Raw genomic sequence first — 14,139 nt, 5'->3', positions numbered from 1 at the left:
TGTACTCAAGAACTCTTATCCAATGAGTCATCTGACCCAGCAGGAAACTGAAGAAAGCAACCCCAAGACTATGCACACTGACCCTGCTTACATCTTTGATAGAATTTCAGGTAAGACTTGTAACAACAACAAAAAAAAGTTCTTACCTAGAAAACGTGGATTAGAGAATTATATAAATATATGTTCTTGGTGCAGGAAGCAGTCAGTACTAGGGAGGACATTACTGGTGGAGGAAATTTCAAGCATTTGAACAGAATTGTTGGATATAAACACCTGGACTCGAGCTTTCAATTCCAAGTGTTTGTGCTCAGTAAAAAACTCACGCTATTCATGTGCCCCAATGTTGGCTGCTTCACACCCTAACCTCATCTAACTTTCTCTTCACCTCAACTCTAGGAACTAACTATTCCTGAGGAAACCTGGAGAGGTTAAGTAACTATGCTGAAAAACAATTATCAGACCTCGTTCTTCAGACTCCAGTGCTACTGTCTCATGCACCACTCTTTCACTAAATGCTGTACAGCTGTTAAATGAAACACTGACCTCATTTCTGAAACAAAACTGGTACTCCACGAAAAAACCCTAGTTACACTAGGTGCCAACCTCCTTTCCAAGAGAATGCGCTTTGATTTTTTTGCAATTTAACTTTCAGTTTTAACCCGACCTCTTCGTATAAAGGGAGATGGAAAATAATTTAAAAAATGAAGGAAAAGTCTTACCAAGCCTTACTAAATTCAATTTTACTTGGCACATTTACTATTAACGAAGAGTGCCGAACAGTGGGCGAGAGAGGTCTTCCGGTGGATGAATACTGACTTCTAGAAGCACGCAGAGCCAAATATTAAGGAAAGTATCTGCCGGTGTGTGTACACATGCATCGCCACTACGCAGTTCCACCCAAAGCAGGGAGTAGTCTACTACTACTCGCGTCTGCCATTTTTTTTTTCCTTACTTCTTCCGCCAACAGGTCGGCTGAGGGTACAAGTCACCACCTCGTTCAATCTGAGGGAAACGCCACTTCCCACGGCACGAGCAGCACTCCCCAAGTGTCGCTCCGTGCAAGCACTGCAGCTGTGAGCACGGAAGTTGGGGGGCGGGGGGAGGCACAAAGTCGCTTCGATTCGAGGCTGGGTGGGCCGAGCCCTGACCGCCTTTCAAGGCGCACTCACCCGATCACCTCACTCAGGACACCCCCGGCTCGCAGGGCCCCCGCAGCCCCCTGCTGACCCCCAGTCGAAGGCCGTCCAGGCCCAAGTCGCGCTCAGGCCCCTTCCCCGCCACCCGTCCGAAACGAAGACGCACAATCTGCCCCTTCCCCCGTCACAAACTAGCGCACGGGACGAAAAGCAGTAGGCAGAGGAGCCCCGCGCCAGACGCCCTTCGGACCCAGGGAGCCCGACCCCGCTCCTCCGCCCCAGGTTGCGAGAGCGCGGCCCCCGCCGCCCCAGGCCTGCGCCTCACTTCGTCCCCTCCCCCACCGGCGGCCTCGCCTCCAAGCAGCTCCCCCGGAGGGTGAAGGCCGAGCCCCGCAATGTGTTACCCCTGCTCCGGAGCCGGCGCTGAACAGGGCGCGTCGCGCTCGCAGCGACCCCACCGCCTCTCTCCGACTCGCACTTCGAGGCCTCTGACTGAGGAAGAGCAGTCAACAGCGAAGCACAATGGCGCCCGGCCCTCTCCCGGATCCGGCGCAGAACCAGCCGCCACCGTTAAGTGCCCCTCCCTTCCCCTCCTCCCCGACTTCACGGACTCCCTCGGCTTCTCGCGAGAGTGGTGGCGCTGCGGGAACCCGAGAGCTGCGGGCGGGCTCGACGTACCCCACCGCGGGGTGGTGCTCTGACTGCGGCAACCGTTGACGGGCTGCCCCCCGGGAGGCAGCGAGGCGCCACTGGTAAGCGGCTGCGGTCTGGTCGGCCGGCTTGCTGGCGGCGGGGCCGGCGAGTGTGCGGGCGCCGGGAGCGGGGCTCCGGAGGCCCGGCCCGGCGTGGCCGTCCTTGCCCAGCCGGCGAGGGGCCTCTGAGGCAGCCTGGTTGCTGTCAGGCGCGCATCCTCGCCCCCAGGCTCTGGCCTCTCGGACACACCTGCAGGGCCCAGTGTTCAACATACCACCTGCCCTTTTTTACCTTTTTCTTTCTTTCTTTTTTTTTTTTTTTTTTTCATTTTTGGCGCTTACTGAGTGGCGCAGTGAGTGTAGAATTGAATCAAGCACTGCCCTTCCCGACCTCCCTGCCCGCCCTGTTGGGTTTGCCTGCAAATCCCCCCCTTCAAGGGTAGCAGCCTTGTGGTAATGAGGTCTTGGTGGGGGGGTACTTTTTACAAATCATGTCTTTGGGAATCGTGTTGGTAACCTTGCGATAAAAATTCACGTATTCAGAAAGAGGCGTAAATGACCAGGTGAATGTTAGACGGAACTTTACAAAAACTAAATGTGGTGAACTAAGATGGTAAGGAGTACTAGTAATAAGGAATAGGTTGGAGGAAATGGACACATTTATGTGGATTTGGAATAATGTGTCAGTTCTTTAAAGGTAAGCGCAGCTGTGGAAACTTGGAAGCATACTGAAGACACTTGATTTTTTTAAGTGACCTATCTTGTTAAAACCAGCCCACTGGGTCCGGGTAACTCCAGAAAGTGAAGTGTGAGGTTTACGTGTATTTGCCGTTTGATCGGAAAGGAATGCAGTAGCAGTCACTGTTATCCCCATTTTACTGTGTCTTGGAGACTAACACACTACCCATGCTTCACTATGATAAATTGTAAAATGTTGTAAAATTTAAAGGTTAAAAGTTAGATCGTTATTTAAAGTTGATACACAAGTGCCAGTCTACACTGTAGGGAATCAAATGAAGATTAAGCTTCGTTAATGGGATAAAGTGAGCCTGGACTACTTGGGAGAACATTACTTTTTTCCTTTAAAGAAAAATACTTTTTCTAGTGTATTTGAGTGACCCTATAGGATTATTGTTATATATTTGTGCGTATGTGTGTGTGTGTGTGTCCTGAAGAACCAAAACTGCATAGGTTCAAATCCAACCCTGTCTCTTACTATTTTTATTATCTTGAGCAATTCCTTAACCTGCTTAGCCTATGCCACTTGTGTGAATTGACTTAATAATTGTTAGGAAACTGGCGCAGTTTTAGCCGCCAGGTGGCCGCATGGCCCAGCTACCTGAGCCAGGCTCCACCCCCATCCTAATGGGATTCCCTGCTCCTGCTTCCCTGCCCTCCCTCAGGCAAAGTTTTAAAAGGGCCTGTTCCTGAACACATGCTCTCTTGGCTCTTCTCTCTTGGTTCTTCTCTCTAGCCTCCTCCTCTAGTCTCTTGGCTCTCTCTCTTGGCTCCTCTCATCTCTCTTCTCTACTTGCTAGCTCCTCTCCTCTCTGTTTCTCTCTTATATTATATTTCTCTTTCCCTTTGCCGCCCCTTCACTCTGGTCTGTTGGGTGTTCCCCAATAAACCCTTTCCCTTACTCCGGTGTTTGGTGTGTTTTGTGACGGCTAATATATGTATAATATTATATATATATACATATATATATATCCATATACGGAGAGGCAGAGGCAGAAGCAGAGAGAAAGAGAGAGGTCTTCCATCCACTGATTCACTCTCCAAATGGCTGCAATGGCCAGAGCTGCGCCAATCCAAAGCCAGGAGCCAGGAGCTTCTTCCGGGTCTCCCATGTGGGTGCAGGAGCCCAAGCCCTTGGGCCATCTTCTACTGCTTTCTCAGGCCATAGCAGAGCGCTGGATCAGAAGAGGAGCAGCCACGACTCGAACCAGAGCCCATATTGGATGCTGGCACTTCAGGCCAGGACTTTAATGTGCTGTGCCACAGTGCCGGCTCCCAGATAATGAATTTCAAAGTTCCTGTTTTCCCCCTTTTTTATCATCCTAGAACCCAACTTTCTAATTAACTTCTCTATGGCAAAAGCAATCAGGTACATATTCTTTACTTTGCATAAATGGTGTGATGTTGAAGAGATGTGGTTATATTAGCATTTTGAAAATCCTATCATTTCCAATTGCAGATTATTTCTTAAACCTTGGAAAACTAGGAAGTAATAACCATGATGAGACAGGAGAGTTTATAAGGTGAGGTCCTTCAGTCACAAACAAGGATGCCAGTTTATTCTCAATTGGGAAACCTACTAATCCATAGAGAACAGAACCTGGTGTTACTTTAGATTGAGGACCCTGACTTCTAAGAAATATGTTACTTAAAAGTCCTTTGCTTTTAAATCTAAATATATAACTTTCAGGTCAAAAATATTATAACCCTCACTTAGTGCTTTTATAAATTGTTCCCCATATCAAGTTTTATTGAAAGGTACTAAATTTAATAGATGAGCATCCAAAACATCCTGTTGGTTGGTTTTTTATGGGTTACTAGCAAAAAACTTTGAATACCCAAAGCAAATAGTTAAAAGTATATAGAAATACATAGGGGCCAGCACTGTGGCACAGCGGGTTAAAGCCTTGGCCTGAAGCACCGGCATCCCATATGGGCTGCAGGTTCTAGTCCCGGCTGCTCCTCTTCCGATCCAGTTCTCTGCTGTGACCTGGGATAGCAGTAGAAGATGGCCCAAATCCTTGGGCCCCTGCACCCATGTGGGAGACCTGGAAGAAGTTCCTGGCTCCTGGCTTCAGATCAGCGCAGCTCCTGCCATTTCGGTTATCTGGGGAGTGAACCAGTGGATGGAATACCGCTCTCTCTCTGTCTCTACCTCTCTTTGTAACTCTGTCTTTCAAATAAATAAAATAAAAATCTTAAAAAAAAAAAAAGAATTTGCCTTTAAAAAAAAACACATAAAGAGACTACCATCTTGAAATCCTGTCTAAGAAACCTCTCTTACACTTAAGCTTACAGTCTAGATCTCACTACTTCTAAGGTCTTTTCTGCTCATGGTTGCTCCAGAACATCTAACCTAGCCGGGAACAGTTCTCAATTTATGGGATGCTTGAAACCCATATCTGAAGTACCTCTCACACAGTGTGAAACCCAGGAAATGCTTAATACAGACAGAGGTCTTCTACTATTGGTAAAAAATAGGAATTGAAAAACTAAGGTACTTAGGCCAAATCTGCTTCACCACCCATTACTGTAAATAAGTACTTTTATTGAAATATAGTCATGTGCATTAGTGTATGTATTATCTATGTAGGAGTGTTCTCCAATAGTATATAATATATTATCTGTGTATCTATCAACATATTGATTGAAGGAATTGGCTCATTCAGTTATGGAAGCTGACAAATTTGAAATTTATGTGACAGATTGACAAACTAGACTCAACTAAGAGTTGATTCTACATTTTAAAAAAATTACCTATGTAGGGGCCGGCACTGTGGCACAGCAGGTTAAAGCCCTGGCCTGCAGCGCCTATATCCCATTTGGGCGTCCATTTGAGTCCCAGCTGCTCCACTTCCAATCCAGCTCCCTGCTTTCCTGGGAAAGCAGTAGAGGACAGCCCAAGTCCTTGGGCCCCTGCACCAGCATGGGAGACCTAGAAGAAGTTTCTGGCTCCTGGCCCAGCTCTAGCTGTTGCTGACATTTGGGGAATGAACCAGAAGATAGAGGATATCTCTGTCTGTCTCACTGTCCCTTTGTCTTATAAAATAAGTAAATTAAACAAACATAAAAAAGGTGGTAGGAGTGGGGGGAGGGGATAGAGTGGGAGAAATATGTACAACATCTTCACAGCAATGTCTGGATTGGTATTGATTGGATTACTGGATAGTCTAGCACCTTATGGGGTGCCAGCACTGCAGGCAGCAGCTTTACCCACTATGCCACAGTGCTGGCCCTGATCATACAACTATCTTAGTATAGTCCTTTTCTTGTCCCTTTTTCCTCATTTTTTTTCTCTCCTTTAATTTTTCTCTTTAATTTGGCTCCCTTTGTCTATTGGTCCACAAACATCTTTTGCAACATCAGTTGCAAATGACCATGTATATCTCCTCTTTTTTATCTGCGTGGTTACACAATAGTAAAATAATTGTGTATGTATCATATGTATGTAAACAGACATATAGATACAGTTGTTTTTACCATTTATTTTATCAAACAGGATCAAATTTAAATATATACCTTCACCTTTTTTTTCAAAAGACTTTTTTTTTTTTAATTTTAGAAGTAAAGTTACAGAGAGAGGGAGAGAGAGAAAGGTCTTCCATCTGCTGGTTCACTGCCAGAAGCCAGGAGCCGGAAGCCTGGAGCTTCCTCCGGGTCTCCCACTCAGATGCAGGGGCCCAAGCACTTAGGCCATCTTCTATTGCTTTCCCAGGCAATAGCAGAGAGCTGGATTGGAAGAGGAGCAGCCAGAACTTAAGCCAGCCCCCGTCTTCATCTTTTTTTACTTGATAGTACCTCTTCTCTGAATCCTGATTTTTTTTTTAAGATTTATTTATTTATTTGAAAGGTAGAGTTACAGAGAGAGAGAGGGACAGAAAGAGAGGTCTTCCATCTGCTGGTTCACTCCCTAAATGGCTGCAACAGCTGGAGGTGGGCTGATCTGAAGCCAGGAGCTAGGAGCTTCCTCCGGGTCTCCCACTCAGATGCAGGGGCCCAAGAACTTGGGCCATCTTCCACTGCTTTCCCAGGCCATAACAGAGAAGTGGATTGGAAGTGGAGCAGCTGGGACTCAAACCAGCGCCCATTTGGGATGCCAGCACTGCAGGAGGAGCTTTACTGGCATATGTCACAGCACCAACCCCCCTGAATCCTGATTTTTAAAATTGTTTATCTTTTCTTTTGAAATTATAATAGACATTACCATTCTACTACCTTCACAGTGCTTTTTCAGCTCTGTTGACTTGGCATTTTGTGTGTTTTGCTGTAAAAAGGTTTAAATGATAAAGTCTGATTTCTTTTGTAACTTCTGGGTTTCCAGTTTAGCTTAAAAAGTGCTACCTTATCCCTGGATTGTATCACATAGTATGCTACATTTTCAGATTTCTTTACTAACCTCAATTAATCTCTTATGTTTTTAAAAAAAATCTCATTTAAAAAATTTCATTTTTGTATATGGAATAAAATAATACAGCCAAATTTTATTTTTTTCTCAATAGAGAACCAGGTGTGCCAGTAACATGGGTACTTTCTCATTTCTTAAGACTATTTTGCACTTCTGTCACCTACTGATTCAACCAAAAGGAATGCTAATTACTGTTTCCTCCAGAATCACCCAATATGTGTAACTGGTTTTGTTTTACACAGTGCATGTTATTCTACCAGCCTGCCTAGAAATATTTATTTTACCTACTATTCTTATTCTACTTTCTCAGCAGTTTGCTAAAAACACTAATATAAACTTTAGTTATTTAAAAATTGTACGTCTACTTTTATATATAATTTTTCAAAGCCTGTATATATACCCACATGCATCCTACTTAATTATTTCTTAAATAACCCTGTTTCCTAACCTAGAGTCCAATTTAACATTCTTTCATGGTAAGAATGTTAAACTGGACTCTAGGTTAAATGGTAAAAACTCCTTTTTTTTTTTTTTTTTTTTTTTTAGGATTTTATTTATTGTATTTGAAAGAGAGTTACAGATAGAGAAAGAGAGGCAGAGAGAATGAGAGAGATCTTCCATCCTCTGATTCACTCCACAAATGGCTGCAATGGCCGGAGCTGGGCTGATCCAAAGCTAGGAGCTGGGAGCTTTTCCCAGGTCTCCTATGTGCTTGTAGAGGTCCAAGTACTTGGACCATCCTCCACTGCTTTCCCAGGAGCATTAGCAGGGAACTATATCAGAAATGGAGCAGCCAAGACTTGAACCAGTGCCGGAGCAACTTTACCCGCTATGCCACAGCCCTGGCCCCTTGTTTAGTTTCAGAGATGTTTGAAAGGCAGGGCATTAGAGAAAGAAGAGAGATATTTCATCCTCTGGTTTGCTGCCCAAATGTCCACAACAGCCAGGGTTCAGTCAGGCTGAAGCCAGGAACCCAGAAGGCCACTTGGTTCTCCCACATACAGGCAGGGACCCAAGCACTTTGAGCCATCCTCCACTACCTTCCCAAGTACAGTAACAGGAAGCTGGACTGGAATTAGAGCAGATGGACTTGAACTGGTACTCTGATAGGAGATGCCACCATTGCAAGCAGTGGCTTAACCCACTGCACCATAGCTCTGGCCCTGAGCTATAAACTGTCTTGACAACAAGTGTGCCTTTTGTACTATGGACAATATACTGACATACCTTAAATGTTTAGTTTATATTTAATGTTTATAATTCTTAGATTTAGCATAGCATGGTGGTGGTAGTTGTTGATTTTTTTGTGGTTTGAATATTGTTCTCTTAAAAGTTGATAGCTATGTACTTTTTTTTTTTTTTTGCCAGGCAGAGTTAGTGTGAAAGAGAGAGAGAGAGAGTTATAGACAGTGAGAGAGAGACAGAGAGAAAGGTCTTCCTTCTGTTGGTTCACTCTCCTAATGGCCGCTACAGCCGGCGCTGCACTGATCCAAAGCCAGGAGCCAGTACTTCTTCCTGGTCTCCCATGCGGGTGCAGGGGCCCAGGCACTCGGGCCATCCTCTGCTGCCTTCGCAGGCCACAGCAGAGAGCTGGACTGGAAAAGGAGCAACCAGAACTAGTACCCGGCACCCCAACCGGCACTAGAACCTGGGGTGCTGGTGCCATAGGCGGAGGATTAGCCAAGTGAGCCATGGTGCCAGCTGATAACTATGTACTTTTAAAAATTATATTTTAACTTAGTAGGATATACTCATTTTTTTTTCATTTGTTTACATAGAGTAAATTTTGGCTAAATTTGTGCAAGAGAAATTTTGCTGGGAAAAATTTTTCTTGTGAAAGTAATTATTTTATTGTTTTCAAGTCCATTTACTAAGGTATTTTTCTGGGCTTATGTTCATCTCAAATAGTTACTTGACTGGAAAAGTTTGAGTATATGTTTGCATACTAGAATCCTAGGATATCAACGAAAATATAAAAATGAATTTTGATGAATATGTAATTCCCTCTTTTGCCAATTAACAATTTTGTAAGTATACTGGTACCACTTTTCGTTAGGCTTTACTTTCTTAGGTTAATAACTATTTTCCTGGTACAAAATTATTTTTATTACTGATAACAGTCCAAATTGCTAGAGTAGTTGTGAAATAAAATTATTTTTGTGAAGTTGTGTTTCAGAATTTTAATGGTATTTAAATAATTCTTAATCTGAATAAATTAGACATCAATTTTATTACAGAATTAAAATATTAATCAGGCAATGAAAATTTGTTTCTAGAAGGTTTGGGTAAGGAGTTTTTCAGTTCTGTTTTAATAATCTTCTTAATAATGTCCAGAAATAAAAACTGGTAGTGTTTAGTCTTATCTATGGTCGAAAGAAAGCTTCATAGAAACAGTAAGCAGCTAGTTTCTTTATTAAAAGAAAAATGTATAGAAAGAAATAAAAGTACTACATGCTTCTAAATGAACCAAAGTAGGAGAAAATTAACTCTCAGACCCTGAATAGAATATTTATTCCTTATTTCGAAAAACTTTTGTTTTCTTGCTATCAGAAGCTAGCAAGAAATTTTTGTTTTGTTTAAGTAAAATTGGCACAAATAATTTTTATATTGTTCTTTATTCAGACAAGGAATGCAGGATGTAAAAATTAATAATATAATTAATTATATTTGTTAGTAATTTAATAGGTGGATGAAGAAAGAATATGGCTTTTTTTTCAGATTTATTTTTATTTATTTGAAAGGAAGACTTACAGAGAGAGGAAGAGGTAGAGATCTTCCACCCACTGGTTCACTCCCCATATGGCCACAATGGCTGGGACTAGGCTGGTCCAAAGCCAGAAGCCAGAAGCTTCTTCCAGGTCCCCTACATGGGTGCAGGTTCCCAAATACCTGGGCCACTTTCCACTGCTTTCCCAGGCACATGCTAAGAAAGCATGTCCCTTATGATACAATGCCAAGAAAAATTTTTTTAAATATTTATTTACCTGAGAGGCAGAGTTACAGACAGAGAGAGGAGGAGACAGAGAGGTCATCCATCCTCTGGTTCACTCCCCAAATGACCGCAATGGCTGGAGCTGGGCTGATCCAAAGCCAAGAGTTAGGAGCTTCTTCTGTGTCTCCTGCATGTGTTCAGGGGCCCAAGCACTTGGACCATCTTCTAGTGCTTTCCCAGGCCATCAGCAGGGAGCTGGATAGGAAGTAAAGCAGCTGGGACCCACACCAGCACCCATATGGAATGCTGGCACCACAGGCAGATGCTTAACCTACTATGCTTCAGTGCTGGCCTCAACCAAATATTTTCAAGGAAAGTAGAATATAAACTAGAATGAGGGGCCAGTGCTATGGTTTAGCAGGTAAAGCTCCTCCTGCAGTGCTGACATCCCATATGGGTGCCAGTTTGAGTTCCAGCTTCTCCATTTCTGATCCAGCTTTCTGCTATGGCCTGGGAAAGCAGTAGAAAATAACCCAAGTGCTTGGGGCCGTGCACCTTCATGGGAGATGCAGAAGAAGCTCCTGGCTTCTGGTTTTGGAAAGGCCCAGCTCCGGCCATTATGGCCATTTTGGGAGTGAACCAGTGGATGGAAGACCTCTCTCTCTCTCTCTGCCTCTCTCTCTGCCTCTCTGTAACTCTGCCTTTCAAATAAATAAATAAATTTTTTTTAAAAGCTAGAATGAAGGACCAGTGCTGTGGTATAGTGGGTTAGGCCACTGCCACAGCACCGGCATTCCATATGGGTGCCAGTTCAATTCTTGGCTGCTCCACTTTCAGTCCAGCTCCCTGCTAATTGCCTGGGAAAGCAGCTGAAGACGGCCATGTGGGAGACCCAAAGAAATGCCTAGCCCTGGCTTCAGTCTAGCCCAGCTGGCCATTGCAGCCATTTGGGGAGTAAACCAATGGATGGAAGATCTCTCTATGTCTCTCTCTCTCTCTCTCTCTCTCTCTCTGTAACATTGCCTTTCAAATAAAAAATAAATCTTTTTAAAAAAAGTAGAATGAAATTTTCAAAAAGTTTTAACTGACGCTTACAAATTGTACATATTAATGGGATAACATGTGATTTCAATACATATCTATATATTCTATAATGTCTAATCAGGATAAACATCTGTATCTCCCCATTTAACATTTCTTTATGGTGGAAATATTTAAAATCTTTTCTTGTGTTTTTGTATGAGAAATACACAGTGTATTATCATTATCTATAACCACCCTACTGTGCACTAGAACACCAGAATTTCTTACTCCTGTTTAGCTTATTATAAAACTTATTACCCATTAATTAACCTTTCTTCCTCCTCCCTCTCCCTTGAACCCCTGCTCTCCCTAGCCTCTGCTGATCATCATTATACTTTCAACTGCTATGAGATCAATTTTAGAACTTTCAAACACAGATATAAGTATTTAAAAACACATGTAAATATTTAAATACTAGTTAGAGACTGTTTCTCTTTTTCCTGAACTTTTCTTTTTTAAAGTTTTATTTATTTATTTGAAAGGCAGAGTTACAGAGAGGCAGAAGAAGAGAGAAGAGAGACCTTCCATCCTCTGGTTCACTCCCGAGATGGTCACAATGGCCAGAGCTGAGCCAATCTGAAGCCAGGAGCCAGGAGCTTCTTCCTGGTCTCCCATGCGGGTATAGGGGCCCAAGGACTTGGGCCATCTTCTACTGCTTTCCCAGGCCATAGCAGAGAACTGGATCAGAAGTGGAGCAGCTGGGTCCCAAACCAGCACCCATTTGGGATACTGGTACTGCAGGCAGTGGCTTTGCCCGCTACATACAGCGCTGGCCCGTTTCCCTGAACTTTTAAAAAATTATTTTGAATTTATCACCTCGTGAATTCTTTTTTTTTTTTGACAGGCAGAGTGGACAGTGAGAGAGAGAGAGAGACAGAGAGAAAGGTCTTCCTTTTCCATTGGTTCACCCCCTAAATGTCTGCCATGGCTGGCGCTGAGCCGGTCCGAAGCCAGGAGCCAGGTGCTTCCTCCTGGTCTGCCATGTGGGTGCAGAGCCCAAGCACTTGGGCCATCCTCCACTGCACTCCCGGGCCACAGCAGAGAGCTGGACTGGAAGAGGGGCAACTGGGACAGAATCTGGTTACCAGACCGGGACTAGAACCTGGTGTGCTGGCGCCGCAGGCGGAGGATTAGCCTATTGAGCCGTGGCGCCGGCCCCTTCCTTTCTTTTTTAGATATGGCAATTTCAAGCATAAGTAACCAAAGAAAACTAGTGATGTAAACCCTAATATCTTGTTTCAGGAAGCATGTGCTGCTATTCCTTACTGTGGAGTCCCGAGTTTTCCCACTGTTCTCTTTGGCAGGCAGTCCCTAATGTAGCCCACCTCAGAGGCAGGAGATAGGAGGGCTCAGTCACTTCCCCTCCTGAAAGTGTAGTTCCTGTATATGGTACACATGCTATAAGGAAGATTTGACTCTCATTTATTTTTAATTTTTGTATTTTCAGTATGGATGTAATTTTTGGGGGGGTTGTAATAATGTAATGTACTGTTATTTATTTTGTCACTCAAAATGTTACAGCACTGGCTGCTTGGAGTTCTTCTTGTAGACTCCTGTGGCCCTTTGGTGTGACCTCATACTTTTGTTTTTTGAGCATTTCTTTGCTTTCTGGTACTGCTTTCTACTGCTTTGTCTCATTTTTTTTTTCCTGCTCCAGCCCCATAATCAGGTATTTATTCAAGGATCCTTTGTTTTCTTTATTACATAATGTTTAGAACCCAAAATCTTAGGAGTAGCTGGTTCATACTATTTTTCATCTTTATGTAAGCCTCTAAGTATTCTAAATAAAACTTTTTAAAAATTAAAATCTGAAAGTAAGATCCCATTTATTAAGTATTATACCTTAGTTAAACTGTAATGTCTATTATCAGATGTTACCTTTTAAAATTCATAAATGCTTATTTCTAAATAAAAATTATTTTTAAACTTCAATTAGTATTTGGAAGTTATTAATATTAATGATTCTAATCAGTTATACTACATCCTCAGTAGAACATTTTGGTGTATTTTATTTGTAACTCTTCATATGGGATGGAAACACTGTCATATTTCCATGTCCCTATGAAAAGCATAGCAATCTATGAATAAATTCATAAAACTTTACATAACCAAACTAATCAGTAAACAGTCTAGTTTAACATGCAGGCATAAAAGGACATGGCAAAGGCATAATGAAGGAGATCTAGGTAACTCCTTTAAGCAATGATAACTCCACCCTCAAATTCCACTTTGGTGAATAAGCGTTATATAGACAGCGTGACCTGTTTAACAGGAAATGTTGTACATGAACTTGGAGTATTTCTTATGGGAGGCTTTAAAAATACCTCTTTGATCTATGACATAAGGTTACTACTGAACCAGATGATTCTGTTCTTTCTGTTCTATATCATAGAATCATCATAAAAAATAATTCTTTCAAAATATAGGAATGAATAAAGAAAGTATAAAAATAAAAATACAGCAGTGCTTTACATTTTAGTGATGCTTTAAAAGCATATTACCAAATAATGTAAAAGAGTATATGAGTAAAGGCAGTTAAAGTATAAGAAAAATATGGTTTGTGTGGTCTGATCCTATTTTTTTAATGAAAGATGTGCATACATGTTTAGACATGCCTAGAAAATTTCTCAGTCACTGTCCATTTGCTAGTTGCTAGCTACTGGTGTGTCACAAAAGCAACTTACTTTATAAGCTACAGCCAGCATCTTTTCAGGTTAGCTAAAACAGAGCAGTCAATGTCAGATTATTGGCACATAATTGTAATTACTATTACTGAAACATTTATTTCAGGTGTTTATGTATGCTAGTGAGTGAGTGTGAGTAACTCCTGGATTATGGTGCAAAATACATTCCTTATCTTGGGTCTGGGTCAAAAAAAGAATGCTTGGAAACTATGGCTGGAAAACCAAAAACACTTCAGAGTGGATTTCTCAGAAGAAGAGAGATTTGGACAAAAGAAGGATCTGGGGGAAAAGATCTGGAGACTTTAACTTCTTTTATACTCTTTTTTCCCTCCACAAACTGTGTAGAGAATGTAGTTTACAAAACCTTACAAAGTTGTGGTTTCTAATTTGCAGCTTCTAAAGTACAGTTCTGTTAGATCTCTTCTGTGATGTCTCTAACTATCACTATGCTAACTTCTGGAGCCTCACC

The 14,139-nt window shown here is 42.5% G+C and overlaps 2 protein-coding genes across 19 annotated transcripts in view; one reads left to right on the top strand and one right to left on the bottom strand.

Moving 5' to 3' along the window:
- Positions 1-1,715, bottom strand: part of MARCHF7 (membrane associated ring-CH-type finger 7) — a 52,226-nt gene extending 50,511 nt beyond the window's left edge. The window contains exon 1 of the mRNA XM_062187237.1: positions 1,541-1,715. The gene's annotated coding sequence lies outside the window, so the exon portion shown is untranslated. The remainder of the gene's footprint in view (positions 1-1,540) is intronic.
- Positions 1,716-1,862: 147 nt separating this feature from the next.
- BAZ2B (bromodomain adjacent to zinc finger domain 2B) overlaps positions 1,863-14,139 on the top strand; it is a 449,666-nt gene continuing 437,389 nt past the window's right edge. For 12 of the 18 annotated variants that reach the window (XM_062187128.1, XM_062187202.1, XM_062187189.1 and 9 more), the window contains exon 1: positions 1,864-1,888. The gene's annotated coding sequence lies outside the window, so the exon portion shown is untranslated. Of the gene's footprint in view, positions 1,889-14,139 lie in introns of all 18 variants that reach the window. The other 6 variants (XM_062187182.1, XM_062187176.1, XM_062187160.1 and 3 more) reach the window with 2 other exon arrangements.

The sequence above is a fragment of the Lepus europaeus genome, chromosome 1 (genome assembly GCF_033115175.1).
Source record: "Lepus europaeus isolate LE1 chromosome 1, mLepTim1.pri, whole genome shotgun sequence".
Classification (NCBI taxonomy): Eukaryota; Metazoa; Chordata; class Mammalia; order Lagomorpha; family Leporidae; genus Lepus; species Lepus europaeus.
This window is presented reverse-complemented; position numbering and strand designations above follow the sequence as displayed.